Consider the following 21,818-nt stretch of genomic DNA (forward strand, 5'->3'; position numbering starts at 1 on the left):
GCAGCTCAAATTAGCATTTTGCTAATTCAAAATACTGCATCCACGCTGACTGGACACAGAATCGGATTTAAGGCCAGCCAGAACCAGGTCAGGCAGGGCATCAGATCAGGAGTGTTTGTGTGTAGCTGCTGCCTGACACCTGTACTTAAAGGACACCTCCCCCCGCCCTCCGGGCAGCCGGTTCTCAGGTGTCCCTGCTTGCTTGCCTGCCTCGATGAGGGACAGCAAAGCATTTGTGTGTCTGCGTGCTCTGGTTGCCCTCGGGACCCACAGCACTCTGCAACATGGAGCCGGAGCTGCCCCTGCGCACTCTGGTGCTTCTCATGGACGTGTTACTGTGAGCCTGACTGCACTTTCTGTAGGCTGTCATCCCGGAGGTCCATCGGGTGGCTATCAGTATCCAGGAGGCCCTGCAGGAGCACTAAGAGGAGCACTAAGGAGCCTCCCTGGTGTGCCCCACTGGGAGCTTGTGCCTCATTCCTCCCTCCTTCCACTTACCCCTCCCTAACCCCCCTTCCTGATGTCAAATGAAAACACATTTCTTGTCAAAAACAAACTCTCTTTATTGACCAAAACTGGGGTCAGAATGAGGGTGGGAGAGCGGAGGGGGAAACCTGGAAGAAGGGAGTTGGAAGGGGGAGGAAAGGTCAGGAAAAGCTCAGGGTTGGGGGTCTTGCCGGACCAACTTGATTTTAATGAAAACATGCTCCTGGGTTTGATGTGGCCTTTGGTGGCCAGGCTGGCAGCTTTCCTGCCATAGATGGCTGCATTTCTCCATCTAGCGCGGAGATCATGGACGTTGGGGGCATCCCCCCAAACCTGATTATGATCCACCCTGATCTCCGTCCTAGATCAGGAAAGCGCCTGCCTTCTCCGGGCCCTGGCAGGCTCCTGGGAGCTGGCAGACTGTTTCTGGGGTGCAGTGGAGAGACGTGAGCCATTTTGCTGTTTTACTAAAGTCTCTCTGAAGAAGATAACAATTACAGTCAGAGTTACTGTAAGTAGATGTAATTATGTGTTCGTTTGTTTTCAAGGATTTTGTAACTGACAAACATTGCCTGGTCTTAATAAGGAGTACAGCAAAAAGGTAATGTATAAAACACAGTGAATTCTACTAAGCATTCGTCCTTGGCTAGGCCACATGCATCAGCAGTGCAATATACTGCTACACAGGAGATCCAAGCATGACTCCTAAGTCACTGGAACTTGAGTATGCTATGGGATAACTAGTGCAAGAAAGTCAGGTCAATGCATTTCCACAATCCAGATGGACTTCTCTGACCTATAGATGAAATAGTAGTGCCACTGACATCTAGACTACGTTCTTTTTTCTAAAGGAGATATGCAAATTTGGTGCTAATTTGCATATCTTCCGATTGCTTTTTCAAAAGCATTTTTTTCTAAAGTGAAAGCAGTTTAGACAGGGGATTTTTTTTCGAAAGACCCCACTTTTTCGAAAGAACCCTGCATACCTCATTTTGTGAGGAAGAGGGGTTCTTTCGAAAAAGGGTTTTTTTTCCCCGGAAGAACCACGTCTAAACTGCTTTCACTTTAAAAAAAAACGCTGTCGAAAAAGCGATCGGAAGAAGATATGTAAATGAGTGCCAAATTTGCATATCTTCTTTCGAAAGAAGAATGTAGTCTAGATGTACCCATTCTGTTTGCTGGAAGAGAAGTATTGTGGTGATTGTGGGGAGGTTTGAGAAGTATATGTATGAAGGAAAAGGTGAGCATAGAATAACGGGGTGAGAGAAAAATCTGAAAATTGCATGGAGGAGTCTTTAAATTGGTATTACTTTATGGAGCATAATTCTTTCATGAACCTAAGCTCCAATAGACAACTGCAAACAGGAAGTGTGCTGGCAATCTCTAAAAGGACAGAAAGAAGAGATATAGATTATCACGTACAGAAATACAAAACAAACCTCTCTCCATAAGGATCAAATCAAATGCTGGGCTTTCCCTATTCTTTTCCCAACAGAAATTTAGGATACATTTAGACTGCGTTGTTGTTTTGGGATACCGGAAGTATCCAGAAATAGCAACGCTGCATCTTTAAAAGCTCACGCTATTTACCGAAATAGCGGGCACGCTATCCCAGCGTCCCTGTAACCTTCGTTCCGCAAGGGTTAAGGGATTTGTCGGAATACCACCTTATTTTGAAATTTGGCGCTGTCTATACAACACCAAATTTCAAAAATAAGCTCTTTCGATTTAGACTCGGAATAAGCTACACAATTTGCATAGTGCAATTTTCATGTAAAAGTAGTCTCTGAAAACATAGCACAGAAATCCAATTTATAACTCCAGGTAAAAAAAAATCTTTTCTATGACTGTAATTCTGTTAAAAAAACAGAAACTGTTGAGAAGCGAATTAGTTTATACCACAGCTTCAAAATGCCCCACATACAGACAGCTTATATCATAACAGCTAATAGAATAGTCTAATATATTTCACTGTATTCACAGCAGTCTGCTTGTTTTGAAATCATGGGCATTTATGTACATTCCTGATATTCACATACACCTCTGGTATATTATTTCCTATTTATATGGACATAATTTTATTTCAACACAGTTTAAAATACATTCTCTCATGTTTTAACTAGAACAAAGAAGTTGCACAGCTTCCCTTCCAGACTACCTCAGCTTCCTCCCCCATAGGTATCACAAGAAGAAGTCATGAGGCTCATTTCATCAGCTTCAAACTAATTGTTGCAGCTGTAAGTAATACAGGTCAGATTGCTTTAATCAGTAAGGAAGTAATAGAACATTTTCCCACCGTTGCACTTTCACAACAAGTTCCCCATAAATTGCGATGATAAAGGATCAAATTATACATTCTGGCTGTAAATGCACAGTAACTGCTCCAACTTTAATAGAATTAATGTGGATATACAACCATGGTACTTGAGCCAGAATTTAGCAAAGTATTTTGCTGCTTCATAAAATCATATCAGACCAAAATAATAAAATTACCTCCAGTTGAAAATACCCATGAACTTCCACTCCCTTCAAATAAACAGATTAATTGGACAGGAGCCCTCTTACCAAGGAAAAGGAATGGTTAGCTTGCATCAAAATCAAGAAATCCCCCAAATCCCAAGGAGAGATTCTTTTATGATCAATAACCCTCATCTTCCCTGATTCTCAGATCTGTCATTCTGCAGAATTCCAGAAATTCAACACTGGAATCATGGGTTTCCTGTAGCCAAGGTGGGAGAAGGCTTTGCCATCCCAAGCTGATAGGCATGGCCTCGCCCACACTCCACTCCCAGAACACCTGCTGCAGGCATTCTGGGAGCAGACGGTTGCAGCCCCAGTGCCTGTCCTCCCTGTGTTCCAGGGTGGGGAGGCTGGAACTGCACACCCTCCTTCCTCCCTGGTGCTCCAGGGCTGGGGCCGAGCCACACATCCTCCTCCCTCCTCAGTGTTCCTGAGTTGGGGAGGCCGGGGCCACGCCATGTGCCCTTCTCCCTCCTCTAGTGTTCTGGGGCTGCATGCACTTCTTCCTCCCTGGATCTCTGGGGCTGGAGAGGCTGGGGCTGTGCCACACACCCTCCTCACTCCCCTGTGGTCTTGGGCTGCGGCAAGTGCCCATCCACCAGCCCACTCCCTGTGGTTGGGGGGGTGGGAAGTGGGTGGGGCCTCAGCAGAGGGGATGGGGCTGGGAGCTTGCTTCCCACAGCCCTACCTTCACCAACCACCTATGATTGGAGTTACAGCTTATATAAAGAACATTATACAAATTCTATCAATGCTTTTATGTCTGTACAGTATTGATTTCAAATCAAGTCATGAACAAGCTACTGGCTGTACAACAGAAGCAAAACCACACTTTTAAAGCATAGGTCTGATAAGAGTCTGTTGACATTAATCTGAGTTTTTCAGTTTATTTAATGGATTTTTTGATCAATCCAATAAATATAGGAAGTTAGGTATCTAAATAAGTGAACTGATGCTCAGAGCTGCTGACATTTGAAGCTGGCACTTTATCAATCAGTTCATTATTTAATTGCATAAGGAAGTTTTTAGAGAATGTTGGAAATAACTTCTTGGTACAAGAGCTGAAGGATCCAACCAGGGGCCATGCACAGCTTGACCTTCTGCTCACAAACAGGGAGTGACTAATAAGGGAAGTAGAGGTGGGTGACAACCTTGGAAGCAGTGATCATGAGATGGTAGATTTCAGGATTCTGGCCAAAGGAAGAAAAGAGAATAGTAAAATACACAGCCTGGACTCAGAAAAGCAGACTTTAACTCCCTCAGGGTATGTCTACACTACCCCGCTAGTTCGAACTAGCGGGGTAATGTATGCATACCGCACTTGCTAATGAAGCCCGGGATTTGAATTTCCCGGGCTTCATTAGCATAAGCGGGGAGCCGCCATTTTTAAATCCCCGCTGCTTCGAACCCCGTGTAGCGCGGCTACACGGGGCTCGAACTAGGTAGTTCGGACTAGGGTCCTATTCCGAACTACCGGTACTCCTCGTGAAACGAGGTGTACCGGTAGTTCGGAATAGGCACCCTAGTCCGAACTACCTAGTTCGAGCCCCGTGTAGCCGCGCTACACGGGGTTCGAAGCAGCGGGGATTTAAAAATGGCGGCTCCCCGCTTATGCTAATGAAGCCCGGGAAATTCAAATCCCGGGCTTCATTAGCAAGTGCGGTATGCATACATTACCCTCCTAGTTCGAACTAGGAGGGTAGTGTAGACATACCCTCAGAGACCTGATGGGCAGAATCCCCTGGGATGCTAACATGAAGGGGAAAGGAGCCCAGGAGAGCTGGCAGTATTTTAAAGAAGCCTTATTAATGGCACAGATACCATCCCGATGCATAGCAAGAGAAGCAAACATGGTAGGAGACTGGATTGGCTTACAGGGGAAATCCTTGGTGACCTTAAGCACAAAAAGGGAGCTTACAAAAAGTGGAAGGCGAAAGCGCAATTGGAATTGCGACTGGCAAAAGATGTGAAGGATAACAAGAAAGGTTTATACAGGCATGTTAGCAAGAAGAAGGTGATCAGAGAAGGTGTGGGGCCCCTACTGGATGAAGGAGGTGACCTAGAGGCTGATGATGTGGGGAAAGCTGAAATAGTCAATGCTTTCTTTGCCTCTGTCTTCACTGACAAGGTCAGCTCCCAGACTAATGTGCTAAGTGACGCAAGATGGGATGAAGTTGGGCAGCCCTTGGTGGGCAAAGAACAGGTTAGGAACTATTTAGAAAAGCTAAACGTACACAAATCCATGGGTCCGGACTTCATGCATCCGAGGGTGCTGAGGGAGTTGGTAAATGTCATTGAGGAGCCTTTGGGCATTATCTTTGAAAAGTCGTGGAGATCAGGAGAGATCCCGGATGATTGGAAAAAGTCAAATGTAGTGCCCATCTTCAAAAAAGGGAAGAAGGACTATCCAGGGAACTATAGGCCAGTCAGTCTTACCTCGGTCCCAGGAAAAATCATGGAAGGGATCTTTAAGGAATCCATTTTGAGGCACTTGGAAAGGGGGAAAGTGATCAAGAATAGTCAGCATGGATTTACAAAGGGCAAGTCATACCTGACCAATCTGATTAGCTTCTATGATGAGGCAACTGGCTCTGTAGACGTGGGAAAGTCAGTGGATGTGATACACCTTGACTTTAGCAAGGCTTTTGATACAGTCTCCCACAATATTCTTGCCAGCAAGTTAAGGGAATGTGGATTAGATAAATGGATGGTAAGATGGATAGAAAGCTGCCTAGATGGTCGGGCCCAGCGGGTAGTGATCATCGGCTTGATGTCAGGATGGTGGTCAGTTTCTAGCAGAGTGCCCCAAGGTTCAGTTCTAGAACCGGTTTTGTTCAGTATCTTTATTAATGAGCTGGATGAGGGGATGGATTGCACCCTCAGCAAGTTTGCAGATGACACTAAACTAGGGGGAAAGGTAGATACACTCGAGGGTAGAGATAGGGTCCAGAGTTACTTGACAAATTGGAGGATTGGGCCACAAGAAATCTGATGAGGTTCAACAAGCACAAGTGTAGAGTCCTGCACTTGGGACGGAAGAATCCCAAGCATTGTTACAGGCTGGGGACCAACCAGCTAAGTAGTAGTTCTGCAGAAAAGGACCTGAGGATTACAGTGGATGAGAAACTGAATATGAGTCAACAGTGTGCCCTTGTAGCCAAGAAGGCGAATGGCATATAAGGTTGTATTAAGAGGAGCATTGCCAGCAGATCCAGAGATGTGATTATTCCCCTTTATTCGGCTCTGGTGAGGCCACATCTGGGCTGTGTCTACATTGGCACCCCTTTCGGGAAAAGGGATGCTAATGAGACCAGTCGGAATTGCAAATGCCGCGGGGGATTTAAATATCCCCCGAGGCATTTGCATGAACATGGCTGCCACTTTTTTCCGGCTCGGGGTTTTGCCGGAGAAAAGCGCCAGTCTAGATGCGATCTTGCGGAAAATAAACCCTTTTCCGGAAGATCCCTTATTCCTACTTTCAAGTAGGACTGGACTCATTATCATCCCTTTTCCAGAAAGGGGTGCCAATGTAGCCATAGCCCTGGAGTATTGTGTCCAGTTCTGGGGTCCCCACTACAAAAAGGATGTGGACGCATTGGAGAGGGTCCAGCGGAGGGCAATCAAAATGATTAGGGGGCTGGAACATATGACCTACGAGGAGAGGCTGAGGGAGTTGGGTCTGTTTAGTCTGCAGAAGTGAAGAGTGAGGGGGGATTTGATAGCAGCCTTCAACTTCCTGAAGGGAGGCTCCAAAGAGCCTGGAGAAAGGCTGTTCTCAGTAGTGATGGATGGCAGAACAAGGAACAATGGTCTCAAGTTGTGGTGGGAGAGGTCCAGGTTGGATATTAGGAAAAACTATTTCACTAGGAGAGTGGTGAAACACTGGAATCGGTTACTTAGGGAAGTAGTGCAGTCTCCGTCCCTAGAGATTTTTAAGTCTCGGCTTGACAAAGCCTGGCTGGGTTGATTTAGTTGGGATTGGTCCTGCCTAGGGCAGGGGGCTGGACTTGATGACCTTCTGAGGTCTCTTCCAGCTCTGTGGTTCTATGCTTCTATGTGAGGGACTTGTATGTGAAACCACAGTTCATGTTCTGAGCAAACAGATTGACCAATGTAGAATATTTTGTATGCATGTAACACAGAGGGCCTAATTTTTATTTGTATGTGTGGGTGCAGATCACTTGCTAGGATTACCCATGTATGTCTGACTATCATTTCCCTGCCTCTGCGAAGGACACAGGCACTGGCGCACCATGGTCCCTCCAATTCTCTGCCTGTGGCACACAGAGTCAAACAGGAAGGATGCTCAATAGGTCATCTAGTCCAGTCCCCTGCCCTTAAGGCAGGACAAAGGCTGTGTCTACACTACAGAGTTTCATCGGAAAAACATTATGTCCACACTGCAATCATGTTCTTTTGGGAAAAAAATCAAAGGAACAGAGGGGTTTTTCCAACTTGGTAAACCTCTTTCTATGTGGAGCCTTTTCCCAAAAGAGCTCCTTCAGAAAAAGGTGTGTGTGGATAGAGAGGGGGAATTCTTTTGAAAGAAGAGGAAAGAGAAAAAAGCACAGGTGCCTTGGTTGCCACTCCATCCATCACAGCTTAAATGTGAGCTAGCATCCATTCAGTGTGGACGCTATCTTTTGAAAAAGCACATCCCTTTTTCGATACGCTTTGGTAGTGTGGATGCTCTCTTTTGGAAGAAGGTTTTTCAGAAACCTGCAGTCTAGACGTAGCATAAGTGATAACTAAAACATCCCAGGCAGGAATTTATCTAACCTGCTCTTAAAAATTTCCAATGATGGAGATTCCACAACTTCTCTAGGCAATTTGTTTAATTGATTAACTACCTTGACATTTTCTAAACCTTCTTTTCTTCAATTTAAGCCCATTGTTTCTTTTCCTATTTTTAAAAAATTTTCTCCTTCCTTCTTGTAACAATCTTTCATGTACTTGAAAACTGTTACGTCCATCTTCAGTCTTCTCTTCTGCAGACTAAGCTCAGTTTTTTCAACGTTCCCTAATAGTTCATATTTTCTAAATCTTTATTTTTGTTGCTTTCCTACGCACTTTCACCAGTTTGCCAACATCTTTCCTGAAAGGTGATACAGAGAGTTGGATACCACACTCCAACTGAGGCTATCTCAGCAGACTAGGGCACAAGAATTACTTCTTGTGTATTGCTTACAATATTCCTGGTGATACTCCCAGAATGTTCACTTTTTTGCAACAGTGTTACAATGTTGATTCATATTTAGCTTGTGGTGCATATTTATATGCGATTCATATTTAGCTTGTGCATATTTATATGTATTGGTCAAACAGAAAGTCTCTGCATCAAAGAATCATAGAATCATAGAATAATAGGACTGGAAGGGACCTCAAGAGGTCATCGAGTCCAGCCCCCCGCCCTCAAGGCAGGACCAAGCTCCACCTACACCATCCCTGACAGATGTCTATCTAACCTGTTCTTAAATATCTCCAGAGAGGGAGATTCCACCACCTCCCTTGGCAATTTATTCCAATATTTGACCACCCTGACAGTTAGGAATTTTTTCCTAATGTCCAATCTAAACCTCCCCTGCTGCACTTTAAGCCATTACTCCTTGTCCTGTCCTCAGAAACCAAGAGGAACAAATTTTCTCCTTCCTCCTTGTGACACCCTTTTAGATATTTGAAAACCGCTATCATGTCCCCCCTTAATCTTCTTTTTTCCAAACTAAACAAGCCCAGTTCATGAAGCCTGGCTTCATAGGTCATGTTCTCTAGACCTTTAATCATTCTTGTCGCTCTTCTAAATGGACAAAGATATCAGGAATGGTAACACACATAAACCTGTGGGGGGCAGGGGTTGGCAACCTATGTCTCACTCTCACGAGTCAAATATAGCTCACAAGGGAGCCAGAGATGGCTCGTTTGGAGCTCCAGCTTAGCTCCTCCAACAGCAGGGCAGAGTCATAAATAGCTAATTTGGCACCTGAGGCAAGACTATCCTCAGTGCGGATGGGGGTGCTGACGTGAAGGGAGGCATGAGCGAAGACAGCGGAGTAGCTATCTTTTTTGCGCTCCCCCTCCCCCCCATCTATGCACCTGAGGCAAGTGCTGCACTTGCCTCGCCCTTGTTATGGCCCTACAGCAGGGAGCCAGCACCGGCACTACAGCCTTGTGGTCCCCTGTACAATTAGAACACCAGCACCAGCTTCCTGCAGGGTGAGAGGGGGAGCAGGAGGAAGAAAGCCCTGAGTTTCTGTGTCAGATCCAGCATATGGGGGATAAGCTCCACATGCTGCCATTTTCCTTCCCCCGGCTAGGAGATAGCATCAAAGGGACAAAGGCTTCTCTTTTGCTCCCACTGGCCAGAATCCAGGGAATGGAAGCAGTGGGAGGCTGTGTTACACGGTGCCCATGACATGACATGGAAGCTAGTAAGTGGACCCCATCCCTCATGCCCAGACCCCAAACCCCCTCACTTATCCTCCCCTGCTGAGGCCCTGCACTCCCAGCCCGTTCCTGCCCTCAGCCTCCTCCAGCCCTTTCCCTTGCTTTTGGCCCCTCCCCCCGGCCAAGCACCCTGCCCCCAGTCCACTCCTGTTCCCTCCCTCCCAGCCAGATACCCTGCCCCCAGCCTTCTCCTGCACCCTACCTCCCACCCAGACCTTGCACTCTCACTTCTTCATGCACCTCACCTCCCTCCCAGATCAGAGAATCGTAGGGCTGGAAGAGACCTCAGGAGGTCATCAAGTCCAGCCCCCTGCCCAAGGCAGGAGCAATCCCAACTAAATCAACCCAGCCAGGGCTTTGTCAAGCTGAGACTTAAAAACCTCTAGGGATGAAGATTCCAATATCCAACCTAGACCTCTCCCACTGTAATTTGAGACCATTGCTCCTTGTTCTGCCATCCATTACTATTCAGAACAGCCTCTCTGCATCCTCTTCGGAACCTCCCTTCAGGAAGTTGAAGGCTGCTATCAAATCCCCCCTCACTAATGCTTCTTCAGACTAAATAAGCCCAAATCCCTCAGTCTCTCTTCATAGGTTATGTGCTTCACCCCCTAATCATTTTGGTTGCCCTCTGCTGGACCCTCTCCAGTGCATCCACATCCTTTCTGTAGTGGGGGGCCCAGAACTGGATGCAGTACTCCAGATGTGGCCTCACCAGTGCAAATAAAGGGGAATAATCACTTCTCTATATCTGCTGGCAATGCTCCTCCTATTCGAACCTAATATTCCATTCACCTTCTTGGCTACAAGGGCACACTGTTGACTCATATCCAGCTTCTCATCCACTGTAATCCCCAGGTCCTTTTCTGCGGAACTGCTACTTAGCCATTCGGTCCCCAACCTGTAACAATGCTTGGGATTCTTCAGACTCTATAGTTGTCCTTGTTGAACCTCATCAGATTTCTTTTGGCCCAATCCTCTAATCTGTCTAGGTCACTCTGGACCCTATCTCTGTCCTCCAATGTATCTACCTCTCCCCCTAGCTTAGTGTCATCCACAAACTTCCTGAGGGTGCAATACATCCCCTCATCCAGGTCATTCATAAAGATGTTGAACAGAACTGGCCCTAGAACTGATCCTTGGGGCACTCTGCTAGAAACTGGCTGCAAACCTGACATCAAGCCATTAATCACTACTCATTGGGCCAGACAGTCTAGCCAGCTTTTTATCCATCTTACAGCCCATTTATATGATCCATACTTCCTTAACTTGCTGGCAAGAATATTGTGGGAGACTGTATCAAAAGCCTTGCTAAAGTCAAGGTGTATCACATCCACTGACTTTCCCATATCCACAGAGCCAGTTACATCATCATGGAAGCTAATCAGATTGGTCAGGCATGACTTGCCCTTGGTGAATTCATGCTGACTATTCCTGATCACTTTCCCTTCTTCCAAGTGCTTCAAAATGGATTCCTTGAGGATCCCCTCCATGATTTTTCCAGGGACTAAGGTAAGGCTGACTGGTCTGTAGTTCCCTGGATCATCCTTCTTCCCTTTTTTGAAGATGGGCACTACATTTGCCTTTTTCCAATCATCTGGGATTTCTCCCGATCTCCATCAGTTTTCAAAGATAATGGCCAAAGACTCTGCAATGATCCTGTACCTCCATCCCTATCCCACTCATTGGCAGCTCTGTCCCACACACTTAATCCCTCATTTTTGGCCGGCTCCACCCCAGACTATAGGGGTGGGCCACAAAATCCACTCACCCTAAAACGCCAGAAGAATAAATCTAGCCTAAGGCCTCAAACCTCAGTCCTCTCTTCCCGTCCCCCCACGCATGGGGCTGGAGTACCAGGGGAGTAAGGTATTTCATTTGGAGGCCACATCAGTGAGCGTTGGGGGTGTTGGAGGGGTTTTTTCTCACTTGTGTGGGCCCCAGTTAATTTTTCTGAGGGTCAGTGGCCCCCAACCAAAAAAAGGTTCCCCACTCCTGCCATAAATAAAGACAATGTTGAAACCTTTTGTGTTGGACATAATATTTTACTTTATTTAATTTAAACATGAAGCCTGGCCAACAAACCCCGAATTGGGTCTCAGCCCCCATCTGCCAGCAGTGTCATTACACTCCTGCACCACCCCCCACATCCTATCTCTGAGCCCATCATATACCTGAGCCCCCTGCCCTGAGCCCCCCATACCACCACATCCTCAAACTCCTGTATCACCACCGCTCCAGTCTCCTACCATAACACTCCTGCACCCCCCCGTCACCAACCTTGTTCCCTGAATCCATCATACACCCAAGCCCCCTGCCCTGAGCCTTTCATACACCCCAACCTAGACTCCTACACCCTCACATCCCCAGCCATTACACTCCCCTACCTGCAAACATCCCAACCTTGTGCCCTGAGTTCATCATACACCCAAACCCCCTGCTCTGAGCTCCTCATACAATCTACCCCAGACTCCTGCCCTCCCTCATCCCCAGCCCCCTGCCATAAGATTGGCAGAAGACAGCCTCAATACATGCATGAAGCTGGATTTGACCAGTTATAATGTAAACTTCAAAGAAACATGCAAAAAGATGCAGCAGCAGAAGTCCCATTAAATAAAGTCTGTGAGTACGTTTAATTTATGCTGTTGTTATTAGTCAAGCGGAAGAAAACATTGTCCTCATTCTGCGTTTATAAGCAACAAGTAGTCAGAGACAGTTTTATTATGAGCTGCAGCAAGGGAAAAACTGATTCGGATGGAGGGGGGGGGAGGGTGAAGAGGGGGCAGACCCCCAAAGGCAGATCTTCGAATACAAGCAATTATGAAGCAGTTTATATACTGTCCATTAAATATAATAACAATAACAATTAGTCTCCTTCCCATTACAAACACCAATGGCTAACAGTTATTTTAGTTCCACCCAGATGATCCTTATCTCAAGGTACCTGCCAGAGTCAGCATTCTATCCTTATCTCCATATGGAGGCGAGAGGTGAAGGCAGCGTCTTGTTACAGCTCTCGTGTTGTCAGGCTACAAACTTAGCCTAACTCTTACTCTACTACTGACAAGACTAAGATGGCTGCACACAAATTCCCTTATTCCTGCTTCCACCGTCATTATGTCAATTATCAATAATTAGTTGTATAGTTTGTCATTCAAATGGGCATTCTTATACGGCTCTTTATTGACCACTTCTTCTGAATTTTTATGTAGTTTGGCTCTTTGGTTTGAAAAGGTTGCCGACTCCTGCTGTAGGGGAACATTTTAACCTACCTGGGCACTCAATATTGATTTTAAAAGTAGCCATTCTTCTACAAAGGAATTTTACCAATTACAGAGAGAGACTGCTGAAATGGAATTAATCTATAAATTTGACACTGTCAACCTGAGCTTGAATAAAGATATTAACTGGTTAACACACTACAAAGTCAATTTTCCCTGCCTTTGATGTTTGCATTTTCACATCAAAAGCTATGAATGGGACACATCCAGCCTACTTAATTAGCTTCATTAACGGGTCCTTCAATTGACAGATAACTGCTTTTGCTGTTATATACACCTTGGATTCCATTATTTCCACTCCAACTCATCTGACGTAGTGTGTTTTTTCCCAGGAAAGCTCATGATCCTATATATTTGTTAGTCTCTAAAATGCCACAGGACAGTATTTCCTCCAAGCTGCATGGCAGCACAGCTTCACAGATGATTAATCAGCCCCACCCAGTCAGAGGCTCAGAGCTGACTGACTGGGTGGGACTGATTAATCACCTATGAAGCTGTGCTGCCATGCATCTTAGAAGGAACACTGCCACAAGACTATTCATTGTTTCTATTTTACTGGGATTCTGTGAGGATTAAACAGATAACATGTAAACCTTAGAAGAGGAAAAGTGGTTAATATTATTATTGCTCTTGCGGACTACTAATGTAATGGGGAATTGTTTGTGAATTAATACCTTACCGGTAGCAAACTCAATGTGTAAAGATTTTATTAATATAATTACACTTATCTTCTGCTCAGACTTGTGAAATCTCTTCAGAGGGAATGAAGAAGCCAGACTGTGCCTCACACCAGAAAAGGAAAGAAGCTAAACATATTCAAAGATTGGACTGTTGTGACAAGCAGCATACACCTCCCCTTGTGATCTCTGCAGATCCCCAGGAATATGAAGATAAGAGGTGTGAGAAAAGTTCAGAGAGATTTTCAGCAGTACAGCTGTTTGAAACTGTGATAGCCTATAATTTTCTATTCTGTGGCTTTTTACGCTGGTTTCATATTTACAGCACTTTCATATTTTAGGGTACATCACTACACACTTATTTCAAAATAAGTTATTCTGGAATAGTTATTCCAAAATAACGTATTTCAAAATTGTATGTCTGTACTGCAGGGAAGCCTCAAAATTAGTCTGAGGCAGCACGTCTACATTAGGGAAACCCTAAGAGGCAATGGGGAGGAATAACTTAGAATGGCCCTGGTGAGGGGCTATTTTGAAATAGCAGCAGTGAAGCGTCTACACACACCTTATTTAGCTATTTTGGAATAGGCATTATTCCTCATAGAATGAGGCTTACAGATTTCAGAATAAGCCATCCGTTATTTCGAAATAACAGAATGGCTGTGTAGATGTTCACGTAGTTATTTCGAAATAACACTAGTTATCTTGAAATAACAGTGCAGTGTAGATGTATCCTGTGATCAGATTGGAAATTTGTATCAGATGTTAGAACAGAATCTCTTTATAACTCTCATTTTTAAAGTTAGCTGAACTTTTTCTTTTGAATGTCCCTATTTGTATTATCTGACTTCATGACATTTGCGCCACCTAAACTTTATCAAAACAATAGGAAGAAAAATATTTAACCCGTAAATTTCTTATAAATAATAAAAAGGCCAGCTGTGGAAAGGCAGCATTACTGAGAGAGATTCTCAAAACCATAAATCTTTCCAAACATGGTAGATTATGTCAAATATAATGCAGAAGACTTTTCTCTTCTTGAAAGTCTTAGAGGTCCAGAGTTTTTTTTAATATCAAATGTGTGTGTTAGAGGGAATCTTTATATAGACCCCACTGTTTCCCTTTTGAAACTAGGTAACTTCTACTTTCGCACATTTCTGAAACACAAGCTTTTATTAATAGAAGTTTCGAATGCTCAGTGTCTAGACCTATTGGGAAAGCATAATAGATCTAAAAGACTGGTAGTCTAACTTCATGTCTCAGATACCAATATTACTTGAAAACAAATCACACCCTGAGACAGTAATTATATGTTGGTCAAATACTGGTGGTTGCAAACAACACAGTGGTGCACAGTCATTTACAGCAAGTCGTGCAAAGAAAATAGAAAAACTAGGCACTAGAAACAGGGTTATGTGACGAACTGTTTGCTGTGGATGCAATTGTGACTTTGTTGCAGGAAAAGATATTAGGTTTTATTTGGGAGGGGGTCTGTCAGAAAATTTTGGCATGGGATTAGACACAGTAGGAGTTTAAAAGAACTTGCTTACATTCTGTAGGCCCTGTGTTTTACATTGTGACGGGCCGCCAACGGCCCGCATGCCGGCCGGCCAGAAAGGGGGCGTGGGGAAGACGCGCAGGGAGCCTGAGGGGCACAGCACTGCCACCAACCTGGAGCACAGTGGAGACCCTTCTCCCCGCTGGGGCAGCACCAATGCCGTGAGCCTGGCCCCTGGCCGGACCGAGCAGAAGTGGCAGGCGGCTGCCCAGAAGTGACGGGGGAAGACCCCGCATCATGGAGTGGGCAGGGCTGCCAGTCAGCGTTGTGGCCAGCGGGCCGTCTCAAAAAGTCCTGCCAGCATCGGAGACTGGGGATGGCAGGGTGTCCCCGGAGGGAGAGCGGTGAGTCCCAAGCGAGGAACGTCGCCGGCGAGAGAGACCCCAGGAGAGGCGCTGGAGGACAGAGTGAGTGCCTGGCCCCTGGAACCGCAGTAGGCACTGGGGAGCTGGAGGTGCCACCCAGGGATCAGTGTGGGGAAGGAAGCAGCCCGAGGCAGGGTACTTGTGGTGCCCATGGGCTGACACGTTTCGGGAATGCACCCCGTCAGCCATGCAGAGAAGCGTTGACCCTGCACTTAGAGCCCTGGGCTGGGACCCGGTGGAGAGGGATGGCCCAGGTCTCCCTTCACACCCATCCCTGCGAAGAGTGGACCAGACGAAACCTGGGAGGGAGTACGAGGATCTCAGGCAACTGGGGTATGGAACCCCAGAACGGACTGCTGTAAGGGGGATGAGTGGCAGTTGGGCTCACAGGGTCCCGGACCCGGACGGAGTGCTCGTGCCCAGGGGACTGCCACAGACATACCTTAGTATTTTAGTAGTAAATGTCCACATTTTCATTTCTTTTAAAAATGGTGATCACTGGCTTGATTCTGCTTTCATTTTGAGCAATCAACTTCCTTGAAACTATGCCTGTTTACACTAGATAAAGAGAGGAGAAGCAGGCTACGTAACATTAAATACATGATATTAAACATGTTATACTTAGTATAGGACCTATCCATATGTGCTACAAAGCTGCGCATGCCTGGTGTGATCTCATATGCTGCCTGAGTGGGTATATTTATATAGTTTTTAGGATGTACAGAAATCATTGGGATTATTAAATTATTCACTGAATCAGGACATTTATTACCGGGGGATCTTTCCCATGTTGTAAGTTTATCCCTCACTGTCCAAATGGCCATTTACTGAAATACTGTCAGGTCCCCAAATTATTTGGCTAAATTGTATTTGTATGCAGTTTGTGATGTGTGTCATCTAACCTGAGTCCTATTTAGAATTCACGCTCTTTTCTCTTTGACAGTGGCAGAGAAATATTTGATCTGGCCTGATCAATTCACAATCACTACTTTTCATCCTACTGTAATTCCTAGTTATAGTTAGAAACTGAAGTCAGTCTAGTCTGATTACATAAAAATAAAATCATTATAATTAAATGAGCTTTTGATTTTAGGAAAACAATTTTCTTAATGGAAAGCGAAGAACCAAACTTGCCCTCCCAAACTCAAGGGAAGTTACTGTTCCTATCTAGACACTGAGAAATAATTAACAGGCCAAATTGCTTATTTTTGTTATGCTGTGTATTATAGCTACCATGCAGTGCAGTACAAGTTAGAAAACCTAATAATAGAAAGTCTTATATGTAATGACTTTTCTGCCCTAATAAAGGCATTGACAGTCAATGTATAGTAATATATAAGGAGAAGACTGTCTGATAGTGAGAATAGGCACATTAGAAAAGACTGGAAAAATAATGAGCAAGGCTATAAATCTCATTACGTACTGACAAGTCGTCTTGATTTTATTTTAAAGTAGTTATTTTATACTTCTCATAGCACTGATGTTTTCTGTTTTAAAAGTACACAGGAAACTAACACATTAAAAGAATCAAGTGCTAATTTTATCCAAGAAGATTCAAGGAATTATTATGGAAAAAGTAAGTTGCATTCTTAATATACTTTTAAATCCTTTTTACCATGTCTTATCAGACTAACCAAGTAAGCCATTTGTAAATGCACAGCCGACTCCTGGATTTTTTTCAGGACTAAGTTATTGTGGCGGTTGGTCTTAAAAGGATGGTACAGTACTGAAATGGTTTCTAAACACAACTGCATGTTTGCAAATGATTAAGTTTTCCAGGTGTTCTTTTTATACCTTTACTGATAAAAGAATAACATTGTAGGTACAGTGTTCTCAGATAAACAGCAGAGGAAGAGAAACTGTCTTTTTTATTTTGGAATGTGTCTACACAGCAACTGGGAGCATGCTTCCAACTGTGGATAAACACACAGTCTCTGCTTGAGCTAGTGCACTACAAAATGGCAGTGAAGCCATGGTGGCATGGGCAGCAACTTGGGTTAGCCATTGAAGTACAACCCTCCCCAGCCTCCTGGGTACATATTCAGGTATCTAGCTCTAGTTGTTGTCTATACTGCTGTGACCACACTGCTATTTTTAGAATGCTTGCTTCACCAGAGTCAGTGTGTCTTACTATTTCTGTAAATGTCACCCATGGACCACTAGTGGCATGCGACAGTCTTGCAGGTGGTCCATGAGTTCGTCCTGTGCAGCAGGGAGCCCGCACTGGCATTCCAGCTCCTCCTCCCCAAGGTTAGTGCCAGCACGGGCTCTCTACTCAAGGAGGGGAGGGGGAATCCTCAGCCTCACAGGGCAGATCTAGCTCGCAGGCAGAAAGGGCTCCCCGCACTCCTGCTCCCCCCACCCAGCTAGGGGAATAGCAGTGCAGGAAACAGCTCACTGGGAGGCTTTTCCTGCTGTTGCCATTGGCCAGGATTCTGGCCAATTGTAACAGCAGGGAGCAGTGCCTGGGGGTGCAGAGGCAGGCCAGCCCCCCCATCTCCCTCATACCTAGACGCCACACACTTCATATACCTCTCCTCCCACAAACCCCACATCCCCATTTGCTCCTACATTCTCCCTTCTGACCAGACCATCAGCCCACACCCATTCTCCTAGGCAGGACTCTTCTCCTCCCCCCTCCCCCCCCGCTATTCCCCCGCTCTGGGCCCAAAACCCCAACCTCTCCTGTGTCCATTTTGTCATCTGTGGGGGTTGGCAGGTAGTCCATGGAATGGTTTGCGTTGAAAAGGGTTGGTCAAGGACCAAAAAGTTTGAGAATCATTATGCTACCTGTACTAAGCATTGTCCTCCCCACTGCCATGTAGATACAACACCCTTTGTTGCCAATCTTCTGACAAACACACACACATCTTGGTCTGACACTGTACTATCTACATTTCATATTGCAAGAGATTCTTTTCCTGTTCTGTTACTTCCTAATACAAACTCTGGTTCTTTGTACTACTCCCTCTTCTGATTCATTCTCTCATATCTCCCCTTTCAATCTCTTCTGAAAGTTCATTCTTTTCTTGATTTCATCTGACAGACCCTTACTGTTCTTTGTCATGACTTTTAATTACCTACTTTACAATTTGCCCTCGTCCTGTGATTTTCCCATTCATTTTAGTAGGCTATATTTGTTTGATCCATTTTATTGTTGTTTTAAAATAACACTAAAGTACTTGGACAAGGGATATTTTTGTTAAATATTAAATTAGTCATTAAAAGCACAGTGTCTACTTTAGCTATTAAGGCAATAAAGGAAATAACACGAGAAGTGTAAATGGACTGCTCAGATTTGAGAGATCATCTAACATTTCCAGTAACTTATCTAAACGTAAGAGTGTACTTTCTAAAACTTCTACACGAGCATCTGATTTAAAGTCATTGTACAGTAAACTTCTGATAATCCGGCACCTTTAGGACCCAGGGGGTGCCAGATTATCAAATATGCAGGACTATTGGAAGAGGGGGCTATGAGGGGTCTGGGGTGGGATGCCACCCCAGAACCCTCATAGCCCCCCCTTCCGATAGTCTGGCTCTGCTCCAGGTGTCCCCGATTCAGCCGCTGCTGGTCAGTTTCAGCAGTGGCTGAATCGGGGACGCCTGCGGCAGAGCAGCTGGGGTGCTGCCGGGTTGGTCCAGAAGCGCCGCCCCTCAGACCTACGAGACCAACCCTGCAGCACCCTAGCTGCTCTGCCCCAGGCATCCCTGATTCAGCCGCTGCTGAAACTGATCAGTGGCTGACTCCAGGAAGCCCGGGGTACAGATGCTCTGCCCCGGGCTTCCTGGTATACTTAGATTAGTAAGATTATTAGAAAAAGTTTCTCATGCTAGTTTCAACTGTCTGTCTATATTAGCAAACTCTATAGCATTAATTCACCACCAGTACATGCTAGAGTCAGATGACACAGTAGTCAAAACTCCTGAGTCCTGTCTATATAACAGCTTTCACTGTTGCTGCCATTGGATAATGAATTCTGGCCAAGCGGTTTCCTCATCTACACACACCATCATGGAGACTTGAGACAAATCTCAAAAAGCAACATAATTTAGCATGAGTGGCAATTTGCTCCAAAGGTTTAGGATTGGAATAATAGAAGCATTACTAGTCAGGACTCAAGCTGAACTGGCAAATCATATGTAATGGAAGTTTGACCAAAATCTGCCCTTATTAGTACTATTACCATAAAATCCACCCAGAAAAAAATGAAAAGTGCTCACATACAGCAGCATTGTTAGCCTTCACACTTATTCTGAATGGCAGATACAATTTCAGCGAACAGTACCTCCTATACAAAGAAACTTTGATGCAGTCCCATGAACTTCTATTGACATAGTTCAATGAAATGATATTCCATTAGTTTGATAGTGCATCTAGAAGATTTATAACTGTTGTATTAAGGTAGATAGGACATATTGGCTAAAGGTGTCGATATTAAACGGTATTAAATAAGGTTCAGGGCTTGGTTTATAGAGACCTCGGCTTGCTTAGAATCATAGAACACTAGAACTGGAAGGGACCCCAAGTTCAGTCTCCTACTCACAGCAGGACCAAGCACCATCTAGATCAGGAATGGGCAAAAGGGCCTCCGCGGGCTGGATCTGGCCTGCCAAGCAGCTTGATCCGGCCTGCAGAGGCCCTGCCACTACCCTGCTCCCAAGCCAATCAGAGCTTGGGGGCAGAAGGAAGTGCATGAAGTTTCTTCCGCCCTGCAAGCACTTGGCGCTTAGAAGCGCCACACGCTGCTGGCAGGGCGGGAGGAGACTTCAGAGTCCCAAGAGATGGTGGGAATAGCAGCCTTACATTCAAGCTCACTCCATTAGTCTCTGTCTGTTCTTCTATGTTCTCACCCCAACATCTCTTTCTTTAAGGACCTTAATTTAGGCCTAGTACCTGACACATCAAGCATAGTTAATTAATTTTTGGCTCAAAATTATGCTTGGTTAAAAGAGAGGTGAACACTCCTCAAACCGTATCAGTAGGCTCTTTTATTTTGGCTTTAATTTGTCTCCTTTTCGTATCTTTTCCCATCAATATTTCTTATATGTTATTAGCAGATTTGCCCGGCCTTGTTCTGGTCCTTTACTCAATTAAGGTGGTATTTTTTCTTAAATAAACATAAAATGTACGTTTCATTTAAATGATTGCATTTTTCAAGAAGTGTTATTTTTATTAAATTAATTTTTGTTTTGAATTTCTTAAAAGGATTGTTACAATTGTTTTGTTCAATTATTTTTAGTACATTTTTAAAAATGGGAATTCCATCAAGTATATTTTTTTCTTCATCCCTATAAATTCTTATTCGCTATGTTTTAACAAAAAGGGGTCATCGTCAATTTGGTTTCCAATAACACTGACTTCTAGTTTTCAAATCTTAAGCATTGATTTAGCTATGCCAAAACAGAGCACTACTTAAAATTTCTCCATTTTATCTCTTTTCTGTAAGGCTTATTAAGAAGCACTCCTATTCCAAGTTCATCCTATTTGTTCTTGCTCTGGTTCAGTCTCTTTCAACATTCACTTAGTTATGTCAATTTTGAGGACTGCACTTGATTTGGTGATTTCTGTTTCTTTTCTGTTTGATTTTTAAGAAGCAGGCCCATCCCATTTTCCTGGCACAACTAAACCTTTATGTTACTTTAAGTTATGGTAAGAGAAAGCTGTATACTGAATTTGGTGATTCTAGCTCTCACCATTTAGGAGTCCTTGATAAGACAGACAAAATCTCACACATATATAAGATTATGACATAACTTTCACATAGTTTTTACAGTTGAGCTCATAGGTTGAATAAATGTTTAGGCCCCAGCATAGGCCATTTTGATCAAAGACTTCCAGAGAAAATGCAGAAGATTAACACTTCAGGGGGGCGCTCTCAGACAAACTCCTTGCATTTCAGGTATTAATATTTATTCTACCTGAAAAGAGCTGGGAATAGGTTTTTAGTTTCCATTTCAGGGATCCACATCTGTGAGTAGATATTAAATATCAGGGACCTGATGATGCCTTCCTTTTATAGCACTGCAGTAGTCTAACACAAGGGTAACAAAATCATGAGTAAACAATGAGATGGTTGAAATACACAAGAGAAAATGTAATATCCCTCAAGTGCAGGATAAGAATGAATGTTCCTTATTCTGCTCCAAAAAATTTACAATTTACATTGTTCTCTGGACATTTAGAAACACCTCAGGATCCAACAGATTCACCAACCAACCGATGACATGCCCTATTAGTCAAAGATACTGATATAATTTCTGCCACTTCTTCAGATTGATTCTCCCTCTATACAGGCATTATCACAGTCTTATCAGGGTTGAGTATCAGGGTACGTCTAACACTGCAGTACTATTTTGGGATATCCTGCGTCTTTTGAATGCATCCGCTATTGCAAAATATAGCAGATATACTCTCAGATCCCATGATGAGTTTACAGAGCCAGCAGTTAGGAAATAAAGAAAAAAATTGTTCACAAAAAGCAATGTA

At 44.4% G+C, this 21,818-nt stretch overlaps 1 pseudogene across 1 annotated transcript; it reads left to right on the forward strand.

The window, feature by feature from the left end:
• The first annotated feature begins 1,063 nt into the window (after nt 1–1,063).
• LOC102449685 (uncharacterized) lies at nt 1,064–18,751 on the forward strand (annotated as a pseudogene). The gene is made up of 5 exons (XR_016350708.1): nt 1,064–1,087; nt 2,610–2,723; nt 13,468–13,625; nt 16,804–16,908; nt 18,574–18,751. The product of XR_016350708.1 is annotated as an uncharacterized LOC102449685 (transcript).
• The last annotated feature ends 3,067 nt before the right edge of the window (nt 18,752–21,818 follow it).

This window comes from Pelodiscus sinensis, chromosome 15, assembly GCF_052426305.1.
Source record: "Pelodiscus sinensis isolate ZL-2025 chromosome 15, ASM5242630v1, whole genome shotgun sequence".
Lineage (NCBI taxonomy): Eukaryota > Metazoa > Chordata > Testudines > Trionychidae > Pelodiscus > Pelodiscus sinensis.